Here is a 14,466-nt window from a genome sequence, read left to right as displayed (position 1 = left end):
CTACATTCATAACTATCCCAGACTAACAGGTGACACCATAGACAGCACATACCCTCTTTAATCATTCACTCCCAGGTGTTTTAATCATTTGGAGTGATGTGAGAAAAAAGGGTTTTGCTGTATAACATTCAGTTTTTATTTTAAATGAATATTACATTTTCAGGGGTGTTCTATATTTCATAAATTGGACTTAGTGTTTAAGAGGTTAGTATTTTATACAGTGATGCTGAATCTGCTGACTCATGATCAACTCTGTGGAGCAGAGGCTAATAAACAAGACTCTGCCCAAAATCAATTTGCCCCCAATAAAGAGCTGGTTTATTATAATGGGAGTGACGATCCAACCGGAACGGCACTGTCATATTTAATCCGTTCAAAGAAAAGAGGTAAGGAGAAATGGTCATGAGTGGATATGTAGATAAATGCACACTCAGACACAGGCTCATAGTAGAAACCCCCACATAAGCAATAGCTGCTCTCCAAGGCCTCTGAGTTTGTGTAGGCTGGTGTTTAACACACAAAATGAGTCACACATACTTGTAAGAAGCACACATAAATAAATACAGAGAGACTCCCTCACACACTTAAACATGCCATGCACATATGTGAGGGTGCGCTCACAGCATGATGGGGAAGCCCTTTGCTATCTTGGCAGGACAGTGCTGATGGGAGGGAGACCCCAGAATAGCAGTGCAAATGATGTAACATGGTTTCATGTGAGTGTCAGAACTGAGATTCACAGTTCATCATCGCATTGCCTCCACATGCTCACTCTGGCTTGGTTATTCTATAATGTGTCATAAGACAGAGACACAACCATTATTAAAACACAAAAATGATGAGGAATGTAGTCAGATAAATGAGAGAAATCCTATTTTAACTATATCAAACATTTTAAGACAAGATAGAGTAAATACTTAAAGTAGGCTAGAGATGGTCAGAGATGTCCAGTGTGTGTGTGTGTGTGTGTGTGTGTGTGTGTGTGTGTGTGTGTGTGTGTGGTCAGAGCTGTCCAGTGTGTGCGGTTCCCGTGTGTCTAGGAGCTGCTCACCACAACCTCTAATGAACACTGAAGCCTTGTCAGGAGGACACAAATCACAGGGCCGGCTCCAGCTCCCATAATGCAATTTTACTAGGCAAAATGACACTGCTGATTCAAGGTGACTCTCTTAATCCCTTTTGGCTCATTGGATGACTTATGTGGTTATGAGCACACCCCTTTACACATGGACTGAATTTTGTTTAAAACCTCCATTGACACCGGTGGTGCCTAAGACACTCTTTACTCCTAAGGATGATTCATAAAGACTGCTTTTTAGAAATCTGTTTGTTGTCCAAATGCAATTGCTCACTGGATCATTGCTGAGGTGCACATTGCAAGGGGTTAACTTCTGATTAGTGGCATAGTTTTTTCTTTTTTTCTCTTGGTCCTGTATAATAATATCTACTGCATAAGATTTCTATCCTGCATAAATCCTAGATAAGTATTGTAGGGTTTCTCAAAACAATTATTCTTGAGCGTGGAACATTGTGGCTTCTTGTTATGTGAGGAACGTATCCATTGACTGCATCTTTGCAAAAAGTAAATTTTAATGCTAACACCCTGCTAGAGTTCAGTGGTGTCACTTAACTAATGCTATTTATCGTCTCAGGATCACGTTATGTTAGCTATCACACATAATTTTTCCTTAACATGAGCAGACACACATATACACATCGGCAAAAGAGGATACATCCTGCCTGTCAGAGAATCAATAGAGTGTATGGTGAGGCCCGCTGTCACTGGTGATGAAGCTCAGAGGACACCCGAGCACACAGACAACCAACCTCACCTGACTGCAGCTGACGAGGGCAATGGGAGCATTCACAATCAAACTGGGTAACCACCATCACTGCCAAACAAACCAATCTCTGTTTTATTCCATGATGTCTCCAAGCCACTCCATTTCTACTGCATCTTCTTTATTTTTTGCTTCCCATTCAGGCTTCTTCTTCAGCTTCCACTAATGCATGTTTGTTAGAAAATCTGAATTTTTTCATTTAAAACTCTATGTACACTTTTAAAACCATAACCAGTTGTAAATCCAGCATTCATATGTATATGTAACATCTTTACCTCATTACCTATGTTCAATTCACACCATCATTACTTTGCTTCATGGCAACCACACAACCACACTTATATATTTCTACTGATAACGAACCAACATTGTCACAAGTATATGTATTGAAACATAAGGAAGCTGCATACACTGTCCTGCAGGGCATAGCTGAGAGTTGATATAGTGCGTTGCTGTGACCCATGTGAAAATGGCTGAAAATAGGCCTTGATCTGGCAACACCCCTGTCTGCATGATGGATAGCGGCCCTGCTTTCCTTCAACCTCTTTACAATACTAAAAAAACACGGGATCAAGCATCACTTGGCCCCTAATGCATGAATGAACATAAAGACAAATGAAGAGATTAGAGTTGCACAGAAGTTTTGGCCATGCATCCAACTGAGGAAGAGCAATTTGGGAGAAGTTAAATGCGTAATGTTAATATCCAGGGTATGTGTGTTTGACCAGCTCAGCCCATTTTACCTCACTCTTTCATTGCTTATCATGAACTCATTAGCCAAAAGTGGCACAGTAATAAAGCCGTTAATGACCATTTTGAAAAAAAAAAAACATTGTAATAATGACAGTGGTAATGAGCACCCTCAGTCTGAAGAACGTAAACCATAATTAAGTAATTATCATCACAGTAAAGACTTTGTACAAGCAATACACTTTGTCAAAAGGATGGATGTCATTGTTGTTGGCAATCTACCTTGAGTCCAGCAGTCACCAAACAGATTGGTATGGGCAAGCAGGTTGTTAGAATAGGAAGTAAACAATCAATGCTGGTCCAAGAATTTCAGTTTGCTTGACCCATAAATGCTGAAGGAGACAAATACTTTATATTTTTCATGAGAACTTGAAAGAAAATCGATAGGGCCTTTTTGGTTGAGTGCAGTCCTGTAGTCCAGACCTTGATCCTTACACAATAAAAAAAAAAAAGAATGATGCAAAAATAATGAGAACACTCTCTCTCTCTCTCTCTCTCTCTCTCTCTCTCTCTCTCTCTCTCTCTCTCTCTCTCTCTCTCTATTCTTTTATTTATTTTTTGCTGCAATAAAATGTTGTAATATGTCGGCAATTTTCTACCTTGTGCTTATTTTAAATGGTCTGTACACTATACATTGAAACATTCCCTTGTCGTGACTTGTCAGTGTCCTGCCTTTCAATGACATGCGCAAGCACAGTGGCTTGGCGGCTGGTTTGTTCTATTAGCATCAGAAAGAGCAGGTCCAATCTCTTAAGTGGGCAGAGCCACACGTAATCCCATCAAAACGGGAACCCGTGACCTCAGCTGGAAGGCAGAGGCACATCCAGCCCGGGATGTCTTCCGTTAGGAGATTTCATCAAGCACTGATGCCATTACTGACTGAGTGGTGTGGCAGGGAGAGGATGGGTGAGACGTGGGGGGGTATGAGAAGTATAGAACAAATGGAGGCAGGGCAAAAGAACGTCAAAGAGAGGACAAAATTAGTTGCTTCTGCAAATGGCTAGTCTCCATTTGCAGAAGCAACTAATTTTGTCCGATAAAATGATTTTAAAAAATCTTTCAAAGCACACAAACCTTTCACCTCTCTTCAACAGTTAGAGCTCCACCACCCGTGACAAAAACTTCAAAGCAAAGCTGATTGCACATCATGCTAATGTTACATCATTCAGATTCATAAAACAGCTACAGCAAGCTGGCATCTGCCTTTCCTACCTTGAGGAGCTAGTATTGTTAATATTGACTTTAGTCACTTCTATGCACATCCTATAGCCAAGGAAAAGGGAATTCCCCTCTGTTTGTATTAATATAGTCAGTATCCAAACTTACATTGAAATGATAAAGGACACAGAATCTGGATACTGGATACTGTATCCATTGAAATCATGAAAAGGCTGGTGTCTATTTGATCTTCTTAGTAAACATATCGCTTCCCTGCCTTGCCAGACCTCACTGCTGACAGAATACAGGGACTACAGATACAAAACACAATGTGCCACCACCACAGTCTGGTGCAGAACTTACTCTTTGTGTTGCAATGACGCAATAACACCGATTAGGCAAGGCATGCAAGGTGCGGCACATTTTGTCAAAAATTGTGTTGTACATGTGCCTGCAATTCCCAAATTCTGGCAGACATGAGGATGACAAGAAGCTTCTTGAATGCAATGTTAATTATACTAACTTGCCCCTAATCTGTTAATTCCCTATTTGCCTGTGCATGTCAACAAAATGTGCAGACAGAATATTTTTTTTAAGCTCTTATATCCTGTACATCGTCGTTGAAACAGCGCACTTTGTACTTTACTGTGAAACAATACTATAAAATGTCATCCTCTCTGAATAGCCTGTGTGCTGCATAAACTTTAGGAAAACTAACAAAATTCCAGGTCAGTGGATGCTTGAGATGGAGATATTATTGAATGCAGATAAGAGGCATTCTGAATTACAATAAGATTCTTGTTTACAGTGGCAGAAGAAAACTAGAAATCAATGAGAAGTGAGCCAAATGAATGGATTCTGCAACCTGCAATCACTAACAACACTTTTTCATTGGGTCACAGTGTTTCAGTGTTAACACAGCAGGACTACTACAGCAGTCTTCAGATTGCAAACAAAGCACTTCGCCACAGATTTCCAGTTCAACGGCTGTGTGCCTGTCAATCGCTCACTGCCTCTTGAGGTGCAATTCACGGATGAGTCAGTTGCCTGCTCCGGCATCCTCTCCTCTTTTTGGCGGCAGTGCAGAGTGCTTTAACTGCCCCAGGGCAGGTGGCTGGATTGCACTACATGCACAGTCCGCAGCCAACAACTCAAAACTCTGCCAAGGATTTCACTATACAGTACATCCTTGTTGATAACAAGTAAACTATGAGCTTCAGTCAGTGATCATCATTTACAAAATAACCACTTAAAGGTTACAGTTCAAGTAAGAAAATTCATTGACGGGCCATATTCATGTAGCCTGTAGCTTAAATCACTATGTTAAACCCAGATGTACATAAATAATTCAGAGAAGCATTCCTGTCGCCCTTAAATACTGAATGAATTAATTTCCACAGTATAAAAGGTAGCCTACGGAAACTGGAACTGAAACATGTATTAGTAATATAAGGCAATTATTGTGCCTGCTTTCACTTAATCATACCATTTTCTCTACTTTTGCAGGAGGAAAATAGACTGAGTTTAGTGCACCCTCAGAAAAAACAAAATGCCTGGAAACCATCCCAACTTTTAACAAATGATACACAAACTTGTGAATAAATAATGATGTGTCCCAGTTTCACTCATAGATGTTGGTTGGATTAGCCTATTATTGGAAATACATGAACAACATGACTTGTAAGTCCTAAGACAGCTAATCCTAAAATAGTTTACTGAAAATTTAAAAAAAAATCTAACTCGGAGGTGTTACGAAGTCAGCATGTTTCAGGGAAAAAGTAGTAATTAGGCTACTTACCGTCATTTATGGCGAGAAGAGTGAACTGGGCTGATAGTTACCCATTGCATCAGACTCCACTTTCGCTTTAGGGGAAAAAAAATCTTGTGTTGTTTGTTTTTTTTACTGTAGAATAGGATCAGAGCTAATTGCCAGCGCACGACAGTGAGTTGTTTTTTTTTTCGATGCAGTCCTCCGTCGCTGCAGTACTCCAGGAAAGGAGAGAGCGAAAGAGAGAGACGGTGGTGGGAGGGAGGAAGAGAGGGAGGGAGGGAGGGAGAGAGGGGCAGTGTAATCAATGCTTGTATTTCATTGAGTGATGCGGGTAATTCCATCTGATGGAACAATCTAGTTAGGTGACTGAATGACGTGAAACGCTGCAACGCATGAATGCTAAACAGATAAGAAATGTCGAAATTTAAACAGGCTTCAGCCGGGGAGTCGATGATTGCGCCCGTTCACCACGAGTGAAAACCCCACTGAATGTATGAATGTGACGGATTATCAATGCAGGAGAATGCTTAGTACATGTTTAAAAAAAGACCTGGTCTTGTGCTTGGGGGGAAAGTTGTCCGTTGTTCTGCTGCTTACTCGGAAAGTTTTTCACAGCTTCCCATGTGAGTTTATCTTAGATCTTAATTATGTGAAAGCAGTGATTCCTCTTTTTAGCTTTATTTTTGCAATTCAGTGCGTTCACTCATCTGTTCTCAACTTCAGCATTAGCTGCTTTCATAAAAGTAGAGCTGTCTGGGACCTCACCTTGATATGTAGTCAACTCTGAAGAAGCACGTTGCATTTCAACGACTGTTGATCACATGACCTGAGCTAATTTGAACCTCAACCCATAAATAGAAAAAAATATGTATTAAAAAAAGAATGTGACCAGACATGTTATTCACTGCAGTAGATTTAGACACTGCTCACCTTGCATGTTGTTCACATCTGGATAAATGGACTCCACTTGAACCCCTAGTGGGACAAGAACAGGAGAACAGAATATTCAATCAAAGTGGTTCCCCAATAGAGCTACTTCATCCTAGGCCACAAGTGAATTTGTTGGTATAATGACTAAAACCTGAACATGTGCAATATGCAGTGCTAGTACACTACCTATTCTGAATTAATCAAATCACATTCACATCACATTCTTAACTAATTTTACACAATAAAACCAGCGTAAGTGCTTACATCTGTTTACAGCTTGTGGTCCACATTTATAGTTCAGGAATTATGTTTTAGTTTAATTCACACATCACTGAGTTTTATTTGTTTATGCCTGTGCAGTAAGTAAAGCCCTTGATTTCTTGATGCTGTTTTAGCACAACAAAACACTTAAATTCGTTTTATGCCCAAAAATAAAGACCACAGGGGGAATGATACTATTGAGGAACACCACACAAAGATTATACAATCCTGTTACAATTATTGCATAACCTAACACAGGCTCTCAGAGATAAGTAGGCTTTTTAGATCATGTGTGAGACATTGACTGCCTGTGTGCCTGCTATGTCAGATCCTAATGCCTCTGAAACCTGCGAGTGGTTCCTGGAGAAAGTGAGGGAGGGAAAAGGGAGATGACAGTCTGATGCAAGCACAGGGACATTCAGCCTTTCAGTATTCACATCATTAAAGCCTGCAAAGTATACCAGCGCTACCAGTGAGACTTGTTCTGCTGCAGAAATGACTACCGGCAAGCTCTTTGATATATTACACTCTGTCCATCTGATTCCTTTTTTGCATTTAGAAAAAATGAATCTCAATAGCTCCATGTTGTAATGCTTAACATGTAGGACATGCAGTGAATAGTGCAGCCTGGTTGTGCATTTGCTTACAGAGTTTAAACGCCAAGACATGGCTCTGACACTGGTTGTGAATCACATTCACTGCAAAGGATACTGAATAGGATTGTAAATGACGCATACAGTGTGCACAGAGAAACACAAAAGCGTGCAATGGCACACACATACACACACGCACGTAAACAAAAGGAACGGCATCTATCTTTATCCTCTGAATTTGATGATTCACAGAAGCAGTGACCTAGGGGCTTGGGACACTCTTTGCTTTTGATTCAGAGTTGGGAGACAAACCCCCCCCCCAAGCCTTAAGACTCCATTTACTACTGCTGGAGAGCTGAGGAGCACTTAGCTTAATGTACGAGACAGTAGAATGACCCTCACGCACGCACACAAACACACACACACGCACACACGCACACACACACACACACACACACACACACACACACACACACACACACAGTTCACTGCCCATGCAAATACTTTCTTTTTCTCTTTTCTTGTAAGACTTATACTCTTCTCTTTGTCACATAAACATGCAAGCATAAGAGCTGCTCATGAATATCATTGGCTTTTTATTACTTTGAAAATACAATAAATATGATATTCATATATCTCCAACAATAGTCAAGTTGATGAATCCCCATGTCACACTAAATGTAGCCTGATATTGGTGGGAGGTAATAAGACAGCGACCATGTTGGAGTGGCATAAAGCCCTGTTAAGCGAGCAACTGAGACCCCTCAATGCCCCGCTAGGTATCCCTCTCATCTCCCCAGTATGAACTATGTAATGTGAGATGTACAATATCTAGAAGAACATAAGATTGCATCTCTTACAGCATTTTGCTATTTTCACATACTGTAGATTTGAGTCTGCTTTTTTAATATTTATCCTACTGCCTCCAGATCTAAAATGGATGTACCTGCAGTGCCAGCTTTCCTTAAGAAACGACTAGAGAGTTGGAGGTAGACTGGAACAACTGTCTGCTGCTTATCGTCATCCAGATTATAAGAAACAGATGTGGACAGTGATGGTAATTGTTTTTGCCTTGTGGAGATAGAAGCTCAGGCTAACTGATTTAGTCTCTATCTTTCCTCTCAGCCTCCACTGTTCAGCTGCGCTCATATGGCTGACCACTTTATGCTGGAGTCAGCCTTTATTATACTGTATGGATATGTTACGTAATAATGACATAAATTATGCGCCTTGTTGTCTCTTACCGGGTTGTTAATGTTATCTTTCCTCAGTGCGAATAGTGCAGCCATGTTGTTTTTACAAGTGCTGGCAAATTCTGTACCCAGGCATTCTTAAAGAAAAACAAAAAGACACTGGTGTCTCTGATAGAGAGATGTGATGGATTAGAGTGGCCCATGGGGGAAGTCCTGGTCCATCAAAATGTAATGAAAACTAATTTGAAAACAGCAGGCAGCTATGAATAACTCTAAGATGAGTTCTGGCAGTATTGTTTTCAGTGAGAGGTCATCATTGTCTCATATGTGAGAAAAATGGGTTGATAACATTACGATTGATGATAGCACATTAGTTGTTGTCTTCAGGAGTTATGGCTGTCTGTAAATATGTCTGACTGAAAATCGATCAAGGGCAGAAACAATTTTACACCAAGTTTGCAATCTAGTTTCACAACTGGGATGCAAAAGATGAAATGCCACATGCACAAAATAACACAACGGGGTACCATATTTTGGACTGTTAAAATCAAAATACAGTGTACGCAAAAGTTCCTTAACAAAGTCAACTTGTATAAGCACAGAACATTATTTCCCAATTTCTGTTCTGTCTACCATTGCAAGGTCCTGAACAGTCTAACGTACCTGAGCTAAAATACCAGGGGGAAGAAAGTCAAATGGATTGTGATTATTGTCCTGGAACAGATTGAACAGGCTATGAGAGAAGAATGTGAGCTGAATCCCATTTCAACACACAAGCCCAGGTGCATTTCTTTTGCTGAAAGGAAGGTGAAATTTACAAAATGGATCTAAAGAAGGGTTAGAGACAGCAATACTGCCTTTAATCTGACCACTATCAACAGGAGCTTATTACCTTTGTCTGCAACAAAAGGAAAACATTATACAGAGTGGGTGGGTACAGAATACAGGTCTGTCTCTTCTGTCTGTATCTTAAACTCAGTTCTAAGCTATTGTTTATTATTTCATCTATGGGTGTATACCAGATGAACAGTTGGTTATTATGTATTGTGCTATTAAAGTACTCTCATAAAGCATACACAAAACCTGCAGTTGTCTGTGCCTAACCAGTTATTGTTACAACAACTTAATAAAAGCAGACAAGCATAGGAAATTAGCAGTTTAGCATCAACGGCACAATAAAAAGCAGAGAACCTAACAATTCAAGAAAATCAACCTAAAAGAGAAACTGTGATGAACACATCACCAAAACCTTTCAAAACATGTGAATCTGCTCTGAAATGGAAATAAGTAATCTGTGGGAGCTATGGCTTCCTGTCATTTAACAAGAAACCTCCACTCCCCACAGAGCAGCAAGGATTATCCTCCGTGCCTCACGATTCTGGTTCAAATTCATAGCCTGCGTCAACTGTCAAGACATGTATATTAAAAGGTGTGTGCACTGAGGGGTGTCTCAGCCAGGCCTTGCTTGCACTAAATGATCATTCTGTCTATATATAATATATTTGATATGAAATGAATCCTTCAGACCTCTATACTGTGTGATCAGCTGACCAGCTGTCAAACTGCTGTTTTTAGGGGAAATTACTGCACTGTCACCACTGTCATAACCATGCATTCCTCATTTTCAAAGTCAGCCTGCAGGTCTTATGACAATGCTGACAGTGAAGTACTCTCAGCACTCAGCCAGGTGGCGAGGAGGCTCCAGTCCAACAGTACTGCTTGCAGCTCTGTCACGGTTGAGAGGGACCATATGTCTCTTCTCTCTAGAGCCTGTCCCAGCACAGCACTGCCAAGCCGTCAGGCCTATCCCACATATGTGTCTTAATATTAAGCCAGTGGTGGGCCGTCAGGGCCAGCAAGGCCTTCTCTGCTGGCCTAGACACTGACAGAATCCCAAAGTTATAGCTAAAGTTATTTTATTATTTTATTATTTTTCAGAAATACACTACATGTATTCTAAAAAAAATTTCTATTAGCATATTATCTCATTGCACAGCTACTGTCTTCCTCAGTTGCGCTGCTTCCAGCACAGCTTGTTTTAAGTAGAGCTCTTAGCCAATCAGATTTTACCCCTATGCTGTTTCTAAGCAAAAAAATCTGCCCGGAGGCCTTCAGAATTACAAGTGAATCCCTTTGCAGTTTAAGTAAATGGGGAAGATATTGTTGATTGTCATAGTCTTCAACCAATCAGATTTTTAGTTTGACATGTTGGGCGTATTCTTTGACATGCAAGAGCCTTCTAGCTGGCCTACAAGTACGTCAGCATTAACGTGCAGCTTGATTGGTCAGTGGGCTAGGATGGCTGTTGTGAAACTAGCTAGCAGAACTTTGTAGTAGTAAGAGTTCAAGTTTAAAGATATGTAAGAAGTTTTTATGTGACATTACATTTTTAGCGTTTTGGCATGTTTGGCGGTGACAGTCCCAAAATCTACTGCCTCTGTCGAGCGGACATTTTCAGCCCTCAAACGCATTAAAAACGTATTTAAGAAATACGACTGGGGAGGCTTGACTGTCATCACTGGCGTCCATGAACTGAGAAGGACCTCTTACTGGAACTGAACCGCACCGATGTACTGTACAACCGCGGGATTAAACTCTTTGCTAACAAAGAAAGCAGGATAGACTTTGTCTTTAAATAGTGAACAGCAGCTTTGGTAAGTGAAGTGCTTTTGTTATCACATCTGCAGTAGCGTTACTACTGTGTATTGATTGTCACTGTGTGACAAAGCCTGTGTTTAGCTTCTGCAGAAAGTAGGAACTCAAGCTATGGTGTGATGTTTTTATCTGCTGAATAAATGAATGAGCGGGTCTGTGTCACACAGTGAGGGAGTTACCGCTCTCTGATAACATCGCCATGGCTCGTCCTCTCCTCGGGGTCCTGCAAACACTTTATGAAATCTGTGACTGAGTGGCCATTGAAGCAGATCTGGTGAACAGCGATGAAAAGGGGAAACCTAGAGATGAGAAATAATGATGGAAATGATCAAAGAAGTAGTTCTACATTTTGTGAACGGGCTTATTCGCTCGTTGTTGCCGAGAGTTAGATGAGAAGATTGGCACCAGTCTCCAACGTCTGTCTTTGAATGTTTAATGGTGTTTTTGCATACATTCAAATTGTACTATCTAAAGATACCAAATTGAAATGAACCCAGTAAAAACCAAAACATTGTCAGTAATAAATTAAGATCCTCTTAATGAAATAGAAGACACACTTACTTTTCCACCATGTTTTTATGTTTCAAGATTGACCTCGAATGCAGTCGCTGGACCTTGAAGCTTGAACTGCTCAATGGTCTAAAACAAAGAAATGTTCGAGTTGTTTTAGTGTTTGATGTTACATTGTCATGGCTTTCATAAGATGTGACTGAGAGAAACACAGAGGGGGACAAAATCGGTTTCTTTGTACTTTGCCTTTTTTTGGCGAAGGCCTCCCCGATCTTGCTGTTGCGTCTGCTGTAGCAGGTCGTGATGAGGTTAGCGATGTCGCAGCTCTCCAGGAAGGTGGCGGGGGAGACCTGGCAGTTTGTGCAGAAGATCCTAGCGAAGGCGATCATCTCCATCAGGCCGAGACAGATCACAGCTGCCTTGGTGTTGTCGCCGAATCCCAGGCCATCACAGAAACCTGCTCCCACTGCTACAATGTTCTGCAGCACACAGGGAGAAGAGACGCTGCTGTTAATGTGTTGAACTTTTCACATGTTGGCTGTTGGTACTAATGCTTTGAGGAATGTCACTGTTGCGATGAGAAAGTAGTGCCTCCACATAGATCATTTTCATATATGTTTTTATGCAAATTCTATTAGATTTGTCTCTTTACTGCTTTTGATGCATAAATGGCAAATGGACTGTACTTGTACAGCACTCTTCTAGTATTCCGACCACTCAAAGCTTTAACACTACATCATTCACCCATTCACATCCATTCATACACTAATGTCAGGGGCTACCATGCAAGGCACAGCCTACGGGAAAAATGTGGGGTTAAGTGTGAAGGACACATCGACATGGAGCTGGGGATCTGGGAGAAATATTAAGCCACAAAAACACTGTAGCAACTGGAATTCTTTTGACCGCGCCATATTTCTCACCCATTACATCTTTTATGTAATCTGAAGAGCTTAAGCACAAATATGACATTGAAAGTGTTGCTGGCGCTCAGATGGCAGTGAAAATAAAGCAGTGAACTTGTTTGGAAGGAGGAGAAAAGCCGACCTTGAGCACCCCGCAGATCTCCACGACCTCAGACTCCTTTAACACAGTCACACGGAAGTTGGTGGTCTGCATCAGCCCCTTCAGCATGGGCCCAAAAGCCTTGTCTTTGCACCCTGTGTCCAAAAAACATGTGTTCACGTTATCTTTACATCATAACATGTTTTAAACAGAGGACCAGAGTAGGCTACCCTACAATCTTTCACTTTCAATAAATGAATGGAAAAGGGTCAATATAAGAATCAAGATTTTAATCATTTTGACCAATCACACTGTAAGTTATTGATGTATCAAAAGTCATCCAGTCATGTCCTCCTTAACTACAGCTGGAGCCACACTCAAAATAGCCATATACATCTAGTATAGTAAGAATATATTATGTTTGTATCCTGTAAGCATTGCATTCAGATTGAAAGCAGTACTGTGCCTTACTTTTATAGCAAGTAATTTCTAATAGACAAATGTCTCCTTAGTTAGAGGCATCAAATGTTTATCGTCCATACTGATTGTTGTTTCACCAAACTTCTCGGCAACAATCTCATGCACTTCCCAATTTGTAGTCTTAACACCATTCAACCCATGACATGGCTTAGAAGGGCCAAGACTTGTGGGTCCTCGCTCATGGCTCCTCAGCGATCCCTCCTCTCTCCTCGATAAGAGCTTTGGGACGGCCGTCAATATGGCGGCACAGAACAACTTCCGGTTCAAGCGAGGAGGAAGGAAATAACAATTAAGAGACTTGGGATGTACCCATTGACATTCTAGAGCCTTTGTGATGTAGGAGAGCGAGAAGAGAGAAAAGGAGGAATTGAAAAGACTGAAGAAAGAGAGGAAAGAAGATGAGAAAAGAGAAAAGGAGAAACTGAAAGGACAAAAGAAAGAAAAGGAGTTGCAACATCCTTTCTCTGCTCCTCACCCATCACTTCTACCCCATCCCCACTTCCACCCCATTCCCACTTCTAACCTATCCCTACTTCTAACCTATCCCCACTTCTAACCTATCCCCATTTCTAACCTATCCCCACTTCTAATCTATCCCCACTTCTACCCTATCCCTACTTCTAACCTATCCCCACTTCTAACCTATCCCCACTTCTAACCTATCCCCACTTCTAACCTATCCCCACTTCTACCCTATCCCTACTTCTAAGCTATCCCCACTTCTAAGCTATCCCCACTTCTACCCTATCCCCACTTCTAACCTATCCCCACTTCTAACCTATCCTACTCTTCTAACCACCACCACACACACACACACACACACACACACACACACACACACACACACACACATACACACACACATTTGTGTGTGAAACATTTTTCTCCTCAGTGAATCGCCACCTTAACGAGTTGTAGGAGTTTGAGTGGCTCAGTGATTCTGGAAGCCATGTTGTCTGGGGCAGTAGCCCCTGGTAGGGGCTCCCAAGGTAAAAAGGTCTCAGAGGAGAGCCCAGACTAAGAGCGGTTAACAAATGATGAATAGCAGCCCACGAGCCGATTGCCGGCAGTAAAGACTAGCTCTTTGCTGCATTTGCTAGTATTTGACTGAAATCTTGAGTCAATATAGCCCGTTTTAATCAATGCTAACTTTGAATCCATGATTGAACGTTTAAACACTATTTCACTGAATAAACACTAAAAAGTCCTCAAGGGCACAGATTTATCAGAACTGTGAAATACTCTTCTCATTTTAACAGCAGTTAAAACATTCATAAGTGAATGCATCTTATCAATGGATTTGGATTTTTAGCAACATT

At 41.1% G+C, this 14,466-nt stretch overlaps 1 protein-coding gene and 1 pseudogene across 1 annotated transcript in view; both read right to left on the bottom strand.

The window, feature by feature from the left end:
• Positions 1 to 5,731, bottom strand: part of sv2ca (synaptic vesicle glycoprotein 2Ca) — a 28,698-nt gene extending 22,967 nt beyond the window's left edge. The window contains exon 1 of the mRNA XM_068703932.1: positions 5,548 to 5,731. The gene's annotated coding sequence lies outside the window, so the exon portion shown is untranslated. The remainder of the gene's footprint in view (positions 1 to 5,547) is intronic.
• A 5,596-nt stretch (positions 5,732 to 11,327) lies between these two features.
• On the bottom strand, positions 11,328 to 13,640 carry LOC137867145 (glycerol-3-phosphate dehydrogenase [NAD(+)], cytoplasmic-like; annotated as a pseudogene).
• Positions 13,641 to 14,466: the final 826 nt, after the last annotated feature.

This window comes from Cebidichthys violaceus, unplaced genomic scaffold (assembly GCF_023349555.1).
Source record: "Cebidichthys violaceus isolate CVI_PGR_0920_01 unplaced genomic scaffold, fCebVio1.0.p SCAF_9, whole genome shotgun sequence".
Taxonomy (NCBI): domain Eukaryota; kingdom Metazoa; phylum Chordata; class Actinopteri; order Perciformes; family Stichaeidae; genus Cebidichthys; species Cebidichthys violaceus.
This window is presented reverse-complemented; position numbering and strand designations above follow the sequence as displayed.